The sequence below is a fragment of the Amblyomma americanum genome, chromosome 1 (assembly GCF_052857255.1).
Source record: "Amblyomma americanum isolate KBUSLIRL-KWMA chromosome 1, ASM5285725v1, whole genome shotgun sequence".
NCBI classification, from domain to species: Eukaryota; Metazoa; Arthropoda; class Arachnida; order Ixodida; family Ixodidae; genus Amblyomma; species Amblyomma americanum.
Genome location: NC_135497.1, coordinates 265,344,339 through 265,358,794, shown reverse-complemented (window position 1 = coordinate 265,358,794; position 14,456 = coordinate 265,344,339). Strand labels below are relative to the sequence as shown.

The following is a 14,456-nucleotide window of genomic DNA, read 5'->3' as shown; positions in this document are numbered from 1 at the left end:
TTACCGAATTCCCCACTCGTGTGGGATACGCCGGGTCCGTGAGCAACGTGAGGCTTAGGGTGGAGATGAGCTCCGCCAGCTTACGTCCTCTTGCCTGTTCGAAGTGGTAGCCCCAATGAAGGCTGGGAGCATTGAAGTCTTCAACGATCACTAGAGGCTCTTTGGCTGCCATTTTTATCGCGCGAAGGAAGATTTCATTAAAAGTTATGCGCGGCTTATGCGGAGGGCAGTATATGTTGAGGATATGTATTGACGGGTAAGCGGCGTCTGAGAGGCAGTACCCGGACCATTGTATATTCTTGCTCGGTACTCAAGTCTAAGTCGACCTGAACCACGGTGTAAGCTTTATTAACCAAGATGCACGTAGAGGCGCCCCCCTGAAAGGTGCTGTAGCCTGATAATTTAGCGTCTATGCCGGGCTCCTCCAGGGCAATGAGTGCCGGCATGTCTCCTAGGGACTGCAGGTAGAGCTGGAAGTGTGACCGTTTTTCCAAGCTCTGAAACCCCTGCAGTTCCATTGGATGATCTGGAATTTTTCAAGGTTTTTCTCATTCCTATTAGATCTGCTAGTCATTTTGTTCTGTTTATTTACGGGCGAGCGGACTAGCTCTGGCCGGGAGCCAGCGCAACCCCAGCGATTGGCCGCACCGACCCACCAGCTGCAGAGCCTGAACCATGTTCCTCCGCTGCCTGGAGGGAGGCGAGGGGATTCGCAGCTAGTGGCGTTCTTAATTTGGGTGCTGACCCAGGGCTGCACGGCTTTAAGGACCGAGTCAGTGACCTGGGCCATAAGGTCTGGAAGTGCTTGCGTTAAAGCTGCCTTGAACATGTCCTGGAAGGACTCGCGGACTGCTGACATGATTTGATTCGGGAGGGCCGCCACTTGCTCCTCCAGTTTCTCGGTTTGGCGCTGCAGTGCCTCTAGGCCGGCGACGCGACCAGCAGATCCAACTACCGTGTCCCCGCACTGCCGCGAGACGCTAGTGAGGCAAGATGTTACGGATGATCCGTCATCCTCGTCATCTGGCTCAGCTTCTTGCATTGGTTCGGATGACCCGGCCTGTTTGGCCTCTAATTCTTGAATTTTGCGCGCTAGAATTTGGTTCTGGCGCCTGAGCTCTTCTACCTGCTGCTGTAGGGCGGTTTCGGTAGGGCAGGGACGGGTAGGGGGCTCGGAGACTGCCCTACTCTAACTGCTCACCTGTGGTTGGACGGGTGCCAAGGGCGGGAAGTCCCTGGCGTTGAGGACCGGGGGCACCGCCTGGGTCGCGGACTTGACAGGTTTCGATGTGCCGGGTTTGGCCTTGGTTTCCTGATCGGCTGGCGCTTTCTTGGCCTTGGGCGGAGGAGCCTGCTTGGGCCCCGTCTTTGTCTTCGGTTTGGATCCGGATGGGGAGCTCGGTTTGATGGCTTTCCGGAACCGCCCGGCACAGCCAGGAGCTCCGGTAGGGTGGCCGCCTGCGCAGATGAGGCAGCTCGGAACACAGTCATGTTCTGCCGGGCCGTCAGGAGTGGCATCGGGAACCTGGACTCCGCAGCGTTTGCAGCGGCCCGGCTGCGGTCGCGGGCACGCATAGGCCCGATGACCCACTGTGCCACAGCGGTGGCATGCTGGCACTGTTTTCTTGTACAGGCGAACAGGGAGCCGTTCGTAGCTGTACAACACCGTCCGTGGCACCTTGGTCCCCGCGAAGGTGATCACCGCAACCGGGGTTCCCCCTAGCTTGCGCACAGACACCACATTTTGTTCCGCACTCAGTTTTCGTTTAACGCTTTCAGACGTTTCGTCTGGCGAAACAGTCACGACGCCTCGACAGAACGCACCGGAGAGTTTAGGGTGTCCCCGGAACGGTAGCTCGCGTTCCCCTACCGGCAACAAAATATCCCGGAGTAGCTTCTCCGCGGCGTCGACAGATTTCAGTGCACACACAAGGACGTTTTGGTCCCAAACGGGACACACCTCAAGTCCAGCATTTGCGTCATCCCCGAGGATGCTGCGCACTGCAGCGCCGGCTCGTCCAGGGCCAAAAGTTGGCTTGAGGTCGACCGTGTTCCTTGGTTTCAGCACCACGACGATGTCATCTTTTACAATGCGCGGCGTGTTCTGCGGTCGCCACCGGAGTTGCTTGGAGCTCTTCGAGGCTGCGTTCAGCGCACTCCCGCCCTGCGTATGCGCAGAGCTAGCCGGCGCCTGTTGCTGGGTGGCACCAGCACCAGCGTCCCTCGATGCCGCCGCCGCGTTCATCTTTCCGCGCCAGACGCGGACCATATCTTGGAGGTAATCGTCCTCGGTTGGTAGAGGATCCTCGCCTTGAGTCGTATCCTCGGATTGATGGGTATCCATTGTTACGATCTGCAAGGACTGCGGGTCGTATCCGGTGACTTGATTTGGAGCCGCCAGAGCCGAGGGATCCCCGACCGGGGCCATCGCAGGCCCCGGCGTCGTTAGGCTTAGCACCACCGCGGCGTGACGAAAGCTTCAAATGACCGAAAAGTGGTCAAAATTGGCCCCACCTTAACAAACGTGGTGTAGACGGGTGCCGCTGAGGTTCCTGGAGACGATGATACCAGGCTTGCAGGGGGAAAAGTTGGTGTATCGCAATTGATTGTGATCTGTCACGGAGCCGACGCGGTATCTTGATCGCGTCTCTTTCGGTGGTTCAAGTCCCCGCTGTCGTCGGCGTCAGCCGTGAGCAAAAAAATTCCTCCTCCTCGCAATGTACGCCACTGCCCCAACAGATAGCGCGTGACGGCAGCGCCTCTCACTCGCCTCGTTCCTGCTCGGTGGTCGTCGAACAGAATGCCCGCCGCTTTCGGCCGTGCTCAATTTAAAGCTGATAGCGAACATTCTAGATAAAGCATGCAAAATTACTAGAACATTATGGAACAGATCCAGTCGACTGAAAAGTTTTGTAAATTTCCATGAAGTTGACGGGGCTCAACGTTGAAGGGGTTCACGAGGCGGGAAGAGGATGTTAGGCCACGCGCTGACGACAAGATCAAAAAGTGGCTATTCTTTCGGCACGTGGCATTACAACGTGATTTATGCCAGTACCTGAGTACCTCGAATGAGTCTGCGAGGCCCCAGCATAATGGCTGAGACGCTACGGTGTCTGACGCCAGCGTCAGGGAGTCCATCCCGCCGCGATGGCCACTTTCGATGGAGGCGGAACGCAAGAAACCTCCGTGCACAGAGGTCGCGGTGAAGGAGGATGAACCCGAGGGGGATGAAATTAATCCGGAGCCCACTTAAGTGCTGTTTTGGCAGGAAAGAGATTCGCTGGTAATGTATCGAATGCGATTTACGCCTACATTCTCATTTTTCCAAGCGCGCTTTCATGTGTCGGCAAATCTTTTTCCCGTACGTTCGTTCTTCCATTGAAGAGAACTTCACCTGGGTAGCAATTAAGCTACCCAGGTGAGGCCATGGTTCATGCTCACCTGAATAACGACAATGAGCATGCATGTATTTTTAACTGTACGCTGTACACACGGCCATGCGTATCGCAGACTGGATTCAAGGCCTCATATGTATTTAGGTGAGGCTGGAAGAAGAAGACATAGTAGACGAAGAAGAAGATAGCCTAGACATGAACCTCTACGGCAGCTCTCATAAGAGAATCGCAGCGTAAAAAGCAAAAAAGTAACCCTACAGCATAAAGTAATAGAGCAGGAAATGAATTAGCCTATAAACTTTTATATTAACATACACAGCCGCGTAAAAATATAGTAGCTGTTCTAAAATGGTTCCTCAGGCTGCCAGCATGGTATCATGTGATGTGGCAGTGCTGCTAATCAGTAGAGAGCGAGGTTCACAGCTCCGCAGCGTAGTAAAAGTGTGAGCGCTGAGTACCATGTTGCACTGAGCTAGCATAACAAGGATAAAAGCACGATGACTTGAGAGCAAATCAGAGCATAGATGACGATTTCGCGTCGCAAGGACAGCCCTTCTCCACGAACGACGCAAAAATTCTGTGGAGTGCACTTCGCGAAGCCAATGCGGGAGTCAGGGGCGAAAAATGCGCAATTTCATCCACAGAACTAGTATGAACAGTTGTAAAACGAAGTATGGGATATGTAATTACAAATTTTACTGGCGAAAATCAGTTTTAATAAGGTGTTAGCGAATCAGCGATTCAGATTTTCTTCTTTTCCTTCCTGTTCTGTTTCGATGAGATATTACCAAGTGCCCTGCATGCATAATACGCGCGAAGTACAAATTTATACTCCTCTACCACATACACTGATAGTGCATGCACCCGAGAGCTTATCGCACAGAACCACAAATTTAGCGCTTTGCCATGCATCTTGGCGGAACCTTTAAAGGGCATCGCCACTGCGGTGGGCAGCGCTATCGCGGCTCTGCATGCAATCACCGGTGCTCTAAGCTGCCTGAATTTTATTCATTTAGGGGGCTTACCGGGCGCTCGACGGTTTCAAGCCCGTAAGGCGTTTGGAGGAAGCTCACCGTCGTTCAGGAGATCTTCCTAATATATACCGTTTGGAAGCAGCTTGTGTGCTTTCCTTGCCCCTGGTTACAGGATTTATTTCGCGCGTAGGCGCACATTGGTCCTGTCTATCGCCTTTTCTGATCATTTTCTTGCTCCCTGAAAGGTATATGTTTACTGCACGTAATAAATGCGTCAATTGGTTGTCAGAGGCCCGCGTCCTGTCTCTCTGTTCCCCTGCCCGTCATTCTAACTGTTCGCAGGAGTGAACGCGTCCCTTACTTCGTCCAGGAGCTTCGTCCCGCTCATCAAAGGATTAAAGCCTGCGCAGTTGACACAGTGCACGCATAAGCAGCCCTGCTTCAACTAGATGAGCAAGCTCGGCGCCGCAGACCGATGCCGAGAAGGCACTGTGAACTGAACAGTGAAGCCACTAAATTTCACTTCATAAATTACGGCCAAGGACGTCACCTACGACGCAGGTCCTTCTCCGAGCATGATTCGATAAATATAGAAAGTACTGCGAAATCGCGGTGAGACACATGTCCAACATTCTTGGAGAAAAATTTTCAATACAGGAAAATTGTAAAGCACTGTTATATAAGTATTGAAGGTAATGGTCCATTCTTCTGATCTGTAGCAAAATCTTTCAAAGTTTTTCCACCGCTCTCATCGAGCAGTTAAAACTGCTATAGTGGAAAATCAATGAGGAACGCTTTTGACGATAGCAAAAACGGTAAAAGCAAAAAAAATCCAAGCCCAACGGCTTGAGATCTGCAGATAGATTTATTGTTATAGTAAAATCTTGTTGCAATATACAAAAAAATTCGTTCATAAACTCTTTCCCATTAGCCCAGAATTGTTGGGTATGGGAGAAACAAAAAGCGACCGCCGCACAATAGTGAGGCATGCAGACACTACAGCAGTGAGTGCTCACTGGAAGTAACTGTATTTGAGTTACACACGTGCGAGCGGAAACAACAGGCATTTAGTGATTATGTCTTGGTGATACTGACCTATAGTTTAGGTCAATAATGGCGCAAATTTCACAAGAAATACGGCTTTTAACTGAATAAATTTCGAAACCATTGGTTTGCTCAAAACCGCGCTGTGAAAAAAGAACGAGATGATGGCGTGATCGGGGAAGGCATAGGCGCCGATCGCTGCAGGCTCAACCCTGATCTACTGCGTCCTTGCGAGGAGACCGCGAGGGAGAGAGAGAAAACTTCATTAAACGTGCCAGGTCCGTGTCAACGGTAAGTGGGCGTCTAGAGCCTGAAGCTCGGGGCCTGTAGTGGTTGCCCAACACTTTGGTGATATGGGCCGCCAAGACCGGCCGTAGCTTTGGGTGGCGTGCAGGAGGCGGAAGGACCCAGCTGTCCCGGAAAGAGGGCACATGTGGGGTAGCAGGTTGCGGGGGACGCAGTGCAATGGTTGAGTGGCGAGTGGGCAGGACAGTGTGGATGTGCACTTGCATCGGTAAGGAGTCGCCAAATTCTTACCGGAGGCGAGGGTGGTGGTTGGGGAGGAAGCGGTTGTAGAGGCCTCGAAAAAGCGGGCTGTCTCTTTCGCATGAACCGGCAGTAACTAGATTCTTGTTTTCTGTAAAACACGGGCAGGACATGGATTGCTCGTAGTCTCCCTGAGGAAAACGACCGCTATCGGCAACAGGCTTCTGAACGCGAGAGACGACGGCGAGAAGATGCGCAGAAGTGCGCACAAGAAGTGGCTGAAAATCTCAAACGCTGCACCATTATGCTGGAAAATGGCATTGCTTCTGACCTCAATGACTACAAGAAACTAACCGCTCTCAGCGATTAAGCAAGTAAGCAGTGTAAAATATAATTTATACACATTCTACAGTCATTTCATTATCGCCTGTAGTCGTCGCGCCGCGTAAGCATCGCCCACAGTCGACTGAGCATTGCCTCCGCCTGCGAGCTGCGCTGCGTGCCGGAAGGCGAAGCTGTCGTTGCTCACGTTCCGTTCACTATCAGTTCCCGATCATTTTACAGCCACTATTCCGTGCCGAGTTCCACACAAGTGCCCTATAATTTTTTCTTTTAGAAAGCGACGCATTTCATGGCTGCTACTTGAGGTTTCTGTAGCAGTCTGCTAGTTTTGTACAAAATTCATTACGAAAGAATTGTTTAGGAATTCCTTTAGGAATTTAGGAAGGAATTCTTCTTTCATTACGAAGGAAGGTGTCTCACTTATCACTTTACCTCCAAATCTATCATCACAACCACCCTCTTAAACTAGAGCTCCTATGTGAACCGTCGTACATCTCATCCCGTAAAGATCAGCTTCATAAAGTACACGTCCCATCTTGACGAACTAACACATTTTTTTATTCATTTATTCCCAAGACAAGTAACGAATGGAACCACCTTCCCACCTCAATCGCCACTATTACCGACAGGCTTCTGTTCAAATCAGTAATTAAAGAGCATGCTTACTTCCAGTGATTTGTATTCCTCTGTATTCCCCTGTTCTACCGTGGAAAAAAAAAGTTGTTTGCTTGTTTTCCTCCTTTTGTATTGCCGCTTTTTTATGTTAGCTTATACTCATGCATTCCACTCCCTTCTGTAATGCCCTCTGGGCCCTGAAGGAACAGAAATAAATTAATAAATAAATCCCCAAAAGTGTCTGCACTTTGCCTAAAAATAAAAAATTGTTCCTAGCGGTTGCTAGTTGTTATTTCCGTAGTTTCACCTTGTCATTACCTAATAGTGTCTTCGACTGGTTGCTTCAGATCACTCTAGAGCGCTCTGAGAGGCGACCGCACATTCGGCTGGTCGCACCCGGCCGCTCTGACTACAATCGGTTGGTTGGTTCTTTCTGAGCGCTCGCCTCCAGCTCAGAACGCACTGACGCGCTCCGAGAAAAAAGTCGCAGCGGCTCCTAGGTGAGTTCACGTGACAGAGCCACTTCCGCCATTTCGCGAAAGCGGTGCGAGGCCTCGGTCCCTAGCCTCGGCGTCACCTACGCGTAGGCAGAAGAAAGTGTAGGCTTTTGACGCAGTAACGCAGTTAATGAAGCGTCCTTGCTGTGTTGTGTTTTGCGGGTGCCGCGCTGTGTGAGGCAAAATGTCCAAGAGACGCCGGGTAACTACGCTAGGAACGCGGTCTGTGTTGCGAGAGCAACACAACAGCGATTCCAGCAGCATCTCAGACGAGGACGACAGTGCTATCCACAAGGCAATGGTCGAAAAAATGAGCGTCCCATGGGACGGAGAGCCGGGGTAGCGATCGATACAGGCTACGCCGCGACCGCGATGCAGACTGCGCGCGACCACGTGCTGCTACTGTTGACAATCTTGCTCTTTGATTTCACTCCACTCGCACTGTTGGTTCACTCCGGTACGGACTGGGCAACATTATTTTCATTTCTTTTTTGACGTGGCCACAGTACTTTATGTGGATTCATTGGTGGCGAAAGGCTTGGTTGGCAGTAACACCTCTCTTTAATTTTGGGCGCTCATGACTACGCACGCTGCCATTTTTTTCCCCTATTTCCACCGTTCCACACGGGACGGAGAGGCAAAGAGACACCGATAGACTCAGTTGGAACAAAACAGATATATATATATATATATATATATATATATATATATATATATATATATATATATATATATATATATATATATATATATATATATATATATATATATTCAAGAATTGCATGACAACGAGTTCATGATGCAAAGGCTGGGGTGCCAAAACTTGCATGGTCCTGCGTTGCGTTAGCGCCGGAGTCTTCGTCAGAAGGCACGAAGGGACTGCCGAGTTGACCTTAATTGTTCGTTCGCTGAGGCTCAGCTTCTCCCCAATGGCTTGGTCGCTTGGGGCGCCGGAGGACCGACTGCAAGAGCTGTCGCCTCGGGCCATTGCTCCTTTCTCTACAGACCCGCCTTCCTTGTTTTCCCGTCCATTCGGGAGATCCTCCTTTCCATGCCGTAGCGTCTCCCTAGCCTTCCTCTCAGCGCCGATGCCTGCGGCATTCCCGGTCTTCCCCGGACCCCCCGCCGTCCGTCATTGGTCCCCTTCCGCTCCTGCCGGCGCCTCTGTCACTCTTGCGGGTTGTGCTTGACCACTTGAATGCTTGTCGGCGTGCGAATAAAACTGACGGCCAGGCTGTCGGCCTTCGGACCCCTAATGATCCTTGGCCCTCGACACCCGACGATTCCTGGCGCCATACGGTCTCTTGCTCAAGCGCCTCCGGGGTCCCACAAAGGGAAGATGCCGCCGCAGGTAGTGGCCCTCCGTAGACACGTAGCGCGCTATCACAACTATATGACGCATTTCCTGCGTTCAGAAATGTTTGTAAAGCTGTTCTAAAGGGTTGATGATCCGGTATGGCTGAAGATGCTGCATGGGAATGCGTTACATTCGTTTATTGCGAATACCAGCGGTTACATCTGATATTTTATGTGCAAGCGAAAATCAAGTGGACTTTATGTACATGATCCAGGTGAGCTGAGCAAATGAGGCGCAGGAAAGATATGATTTCGGGAGAATGGCTGGGCACTATGAAATAACGCATGAAAGAATGACAACCGGACAAACTTTCTACGCTTGGCAAGTAGTTGAAGGTGCAGGGTGCACTTCAGTGTAGTACGCTTTGTTGACGTGAGTAAGATGACAATATGAATCTAACTGCTTTAGTTTTAACTGCTTCAAGATTATTTGTACGAATCGCATCAGAAGGATGGCTTATAATAGACGCGTAATGAAGAGATGACCTTATCAGCGTAGTGTAAGTGTTGTGCCTTGTTTCAGCGCTCGCAAGGCGTAAACAGCTTTTCAAAAGACCATTATTAGCCTCATAACCTGGAAAATGAGGGCATGTGTTGAAGCCTCTGAAGTTAGTCACGCGATGCGGCAAATGGCGAGAGAAAATAAGCCGGGGTTTAGTTCCACTTAAACCGATGTGTGACGCGCGAAAGCGCGGTGACATAAACGGCGACGCCACAAGCGACACCATAGCGATGAGATGGCGCAAATACCAAAGCCGTGAACTACGTTTTCGTGGGTGGCCTGGGCAAAATTATTGCAAATGACCCGGGCCGAATTTGGAGGTCACCATTGTGTCGGGCACGCTCAATTATGGTTGGCCATCGATCTTGGTCCAAATTGGCCGAGGTGTTGGCCGACAGCGCTGGCAACACTGTTTGTTGTGATAGTAATAGGTGGGAATTCAAACCAGATGATTGGTAGAAAAAGAGGCGGTAAGTTATCAAAAGGGAGCTCATTAGTGAACATGTCACTAAAAGACATGTTGAAGATTTCGGCGCACTCGTCTAATGGTAAGGGCGAGCCTTCTGCTGTACTTAATGGAGTTCTTTGTGTTGGCGAAACGGTGATGCTTTTAGGATGTACTGTGCGCCAAAACTTGTTGGGTTCTCTTTTCAAGAGGTTCGGAAGTGTGTCGTTATAATAGATTTGTTTCGGTTTTTCGATTTTGCTTGCACTAAGCGTAGTAAGTTGGTTGCATTTATTCCATTAGAGTGGTGCATTAATTCTCAAAGCTTTCCTGTATGCGCTCTTTTTTCCGTTTAAATAACTTTCGCAGTCGTTATTGAATCAGAGATGCTTTATTCTGTTTGAGAATGTTAGTTTTGAAATGCATGCGCGCTCAACTTCGTTTACCTTGTCACGAATTAAACACAAATTTTTCATTTATAGTGCGATATGTTAAGTCACGGCGGAAATCAGCTGCAAAGCTTGGTAGAATGCTATTCATTTTATAGGTAAGTCTGTGCGTGCATAGCCGAGTATCCCTTTGCAGACCTGAGTATTATGAGTACGAGGCATGCTGAAGCAGCAGCGAAAAATCTCGTGGTCGCTGATATTCTCCAGCACACGGGTAGACACGTGGTCGGAATGATTGTTGAAAACTAGATATAAGATATTGTCGCCATGTGTCGGTTCATGAACCATTTGCGTTAGCTGATAAAGTTGAAACAGGTGCAGAAAACGAATGCATTCGGCTTGGTTATGAGGGATGGCAGAACGATTCATCCAGTTGATAGAAGGATAGTGGAAATCCACGCACAGGAAAAGAATAGATTTGGGAAATTTAAGTGCTATCTGTTATAACGCTTCTTTCAGGCAATCAGTAAAGTGATGATTAGAAACCGCGTCCACATATGAAGGGCTGTGGTCGACGAAGCAGCAGTTAACACATACATCGTTTAACGAAGCTGCAAAACCATATGAAAAAACTGGCAATACAGCTCTTGCCCTCGCCTCGCCGGAACGAAATTAAACGATTTCATGGCAGCTTTTATTGTCCTGGTGGCGCCACTAATTATGCCCATCCCTCCGGACACGACGATGGACTGGTATGCTGGGGGAGAGCGAAATGTGGCGCTCGATAATACTCACCGGGGACGGCAGGTCAATAGCACACAGCACGGGCGCCTGGCTCTCGTAACACTCGTTAAGCCCCGAGTTTCCAGTCGATAAGAAACTCCTTGACCATAAGCTGTCAACGCGGGCCATCAACGCGGGCGCTCCGATTTGATGACGTCGCGGGCTCTTCAGGGCCCAGAGCTGCCTGTACCGCGCCGCTCTGCATTTGCGACACGCAAAGCTCTGCATCTGTGAGTTGCTCAAACTACGAGCCCATTGCGTGGCAGTATATGATAAGTTCTCTCTATGAGGTTTTGCTTGTGACACTTCGCTTATTACGGACAGGCTTTACAAGTGGCGTCACCCAAGTTTCAGCCGCTCTCTCCCTAAGTCACGCCCAAATGGATCCGCCACCAGCCATGAGGTCAGGAATAAAAAAAATGAAGGCCTGCAGCGCTGGTTGAACAGGGAACATATCTCTCGTCTTTCTATGGTTATAAGGGCACCGCGTGTCTGTTGGACAGTGCACATATAAGCGCCAGCACGCACTCGCAAGCTACAATGCTGTTCGCGTAACACGCCATGTGTTAAAAGAGGAATTCAGAGTTCAGGTTTAGCAATGGGGAAGACGACTGTGGCGGCGACAGCTAATTGCAGAATGAGTAAAGTAGATGCCGTTCTTATGTGCATCATCATCTTCATTAGCCTGACTACGCCCACTGCGGGGCAAATGCCTCTCCTATGTCTCTCCAATTAGCCCTGTCCTTTGCCAGCTGCGGCCACCGTATCCCCGTAAGCTTCTTAATCTCCTTAATCTCATCCACCCACAGCGACAGTCTCTGTGTGTCTTCTCTTGGTCCTGCGTCATTTTTTCGCTGTTTTTTTTCTCTTGAGCATGTAACAACTCGCCCAGCAATTCAGGCTTCTCACCTACCTAACTTTCTGCCACACCCTGCCTCACTTGCCTTCTCTAGGAATCCACTCCGTTACCCTTAAGTACCAGAGGTTATATTGCCTTCGCATGCCCTGCCGAAGGCCATTTATTTCTCTTGGTTTCGACTTGGATGTCAATAACCTGCGTTTGCTCTCTCGCCCAATCGGCCCACTTTCGGTCTCTTGACGTTACACCTATCATTTTTCTTTCAGTGGCTAGCTGCGTTGTCGTTAACTTAAGCTGAGCCCTTTTCGTTAGCTTCCACGTTTCTGAACGATAGGCGAGTACCGGTAAGATACGGCTGTTGTGCACTTTTCTCTTGAGGGGTATTGGTAAACTGCCCTTCATGATCTGAGAGAACCTGCCATACGCACTCGACCCCGTTCTCATTGTTCTAGTTATTTCCCTCTCATGATGCAGCTTATTTCTCTCTCGTCTGCAACAGTATTCATTTCGAGGTTTACTTCCGCCGACAGATAAAGTGCGATCACCATTTTTTTTTATTTAAAAATTGTACAGATGTATTCATAGGCATTCCGAAGATGAAACGTCTAGGGCTTCGGTTTTGGTGCATGTCATCGACGTAGCCAAGCTGCATGGAAAATCAGAGCGCACGCGTCGTTGAAAAGATGCGTTCTCCCCTGGAGGAAATAGACGTACAAACGAGCTGTACAGCGTACCTTCGGCCAAGCTTACAACGAACACTGAGCTCCGCATCTCACCCCGGGCTACTGCGGTCAAAAAACAGGGCTGCTGCACCTCATGTCTGCCAGCGAGGCGCTGGCAGCCGAGAGCCAAGTCTGGCTCACAGCTTGTACTTGCCAATTGTAATACCCGCACGATAACGCCACGCCGGATGCGGCCGACTGGCAAAAAAACCACGTCGTTCGTTGTCGCCAGCCAGACATAGCAGGCGTTGCAGCTGGAACCTCATCAGCAAATGACCTACTTCGAGCAAGGGTCTTGCTTTTCACCTTTATGTGAAGTTATACTTGGCTTCCATTATGATGCGCAGTTTGGAATGGCATCCTTCGGTCAGCACCTGAGCATCACTGCGCTCACTGAACAAACAGAACAAGCATCGTCTCTAACCATGTTAATGGACTCGACAATAAAAAGTGTGCTCCAGTACCAGTACAGAAAGAGCCGCAATAAAGGTGAAGAGGCATAACAGGCGTAGAAGTAGCCGTCTACGGCGCACGGGTGCATTCTCAACACGCACTGTATATAATAATTGGTTTTTTTTGGGAAAGGAAATGGCGCAGTATCTGTCTCATATATCGTTGGACACCTGAACCGCGCCGTAAGGGAAGGGATAAAGGAGGGAGTGAAAGAAGAGAGGAAGAAATAGGTGCTGTGTAGTGTTGTTTTTCGAGCAGATCATTGACACCGACTTCGATACCACACAAGTTGGAATTCGTGCTATAAATCCGGGTAACGTGAACGGACGAACGCCTGGAACCATGCGTATCTTACTTCTTTATATTTTATCCCAAGGGGTGTAGGCGATGGGAATTTTCGAAGTCAGCTGCTTATTCCCCCCCCCCCCCCCCCCAAAGTTTTGTTTTCGCGTGCGTCTAAGTGCGTTCCAGAACCTCGCGGAGTCTAGAAAGAAAAAGAAATTGCAGCACGCTTCTGTACTATTCTACTTTATGTATCATCCTTTGACCGTTACTACCAGACATAGGCTACCACTTACGTATGCCAACAGTAGACGTAATGTAAATAAGCTGGCAGAAAACGCCACACTACATTCAAAATCGGGCCGCAAGGATGTGCACTTATTCCAGAGACAGTACACAGAAAGAGAATGACCGAACAGGCGCCCGTCTCTGCGATGTTTTTCGCAGGAAACCTTCAACCAACTGGCCCGACTGTTGTGTGCCTTTCTTTTTTTTTGCTCTCGTCCATGCCATTTGCGCCACTCCCGATGTAGTCCAAGTTGGAATAGATGTCAAGTGTCAGTGCGGCTCACCCATCCCTTTCCAAATCTTGACGTATAAATTCCTTGAAGAAAAAAAAAATGCCGTTCAAGCCACCTCAGTAACCGTACTGGTGCCAGATAAAAGCTACGTATGTGATCGAAGGGGAAGAAAGAAAGAAAAGTAACGCAGTAGGGATTCAAGGCAGGGGAGCTGGCATAGTTGGCACAGAGGGAGTAAAGTAAGGGGGTAGAGGCTTTGTTCCATTAAGCATTCCAAGGCACACTAGCCTTTCACAGCTGCGTGCGCGGCTGGGGCCTGCGCATGACTTTAAGACTACTGGCGCGCAGAAGTTGCGCTGTTCTCAGAAGTTGGTGGCGCGAACTGTTTCCGAACGGTCTCTCAAATGGCACAGCGGAAGAATTCGCAGCTGCGTCCAATCGCGTCTCAGAAGAGCTGTCATCGCTGGCTCTCCGCTCCGGAGCTTTCTTTTCGCTCTTGCTTTTCGCGTGCCCATTGGACGAAGCGCTCAGAGCGGGTGGGGAGGTACATGGAAAGGAACGTGGGGAAGGGACAACTAATTCTCTTCCTCTCGGCTCTCTCCAGCCGCGCGCTAGGAGAGACAGGTGGGAAGGAGCCGGCCATTTCCTCGCCAGTTTCCTTCGCGCGAACCCCCTCCGCAGGCGCTTCTCCCCTCCGAGCCGATCAATACAGCACGGCGGGTGGTGTGCTAGGCGTTATCGCCGCTTGGCGCGGCCGGCGCATGCGCTGAGGAGGAGAGGCCACCGATCGC

General features: G+C 50.2%; 1 pseudogene; it reads right to left on the bottom strand.

Moving 5' to 3' along the window:
* Positions 1–603: 603 nt before the first annotated feature.
* Positions 604–2,428, bottom strand: LOC144117338 (uncharacterized; annotated as a pseudogene).
* Positions 2,429–14,456: the final 12,028 nt, after the last annotated feature.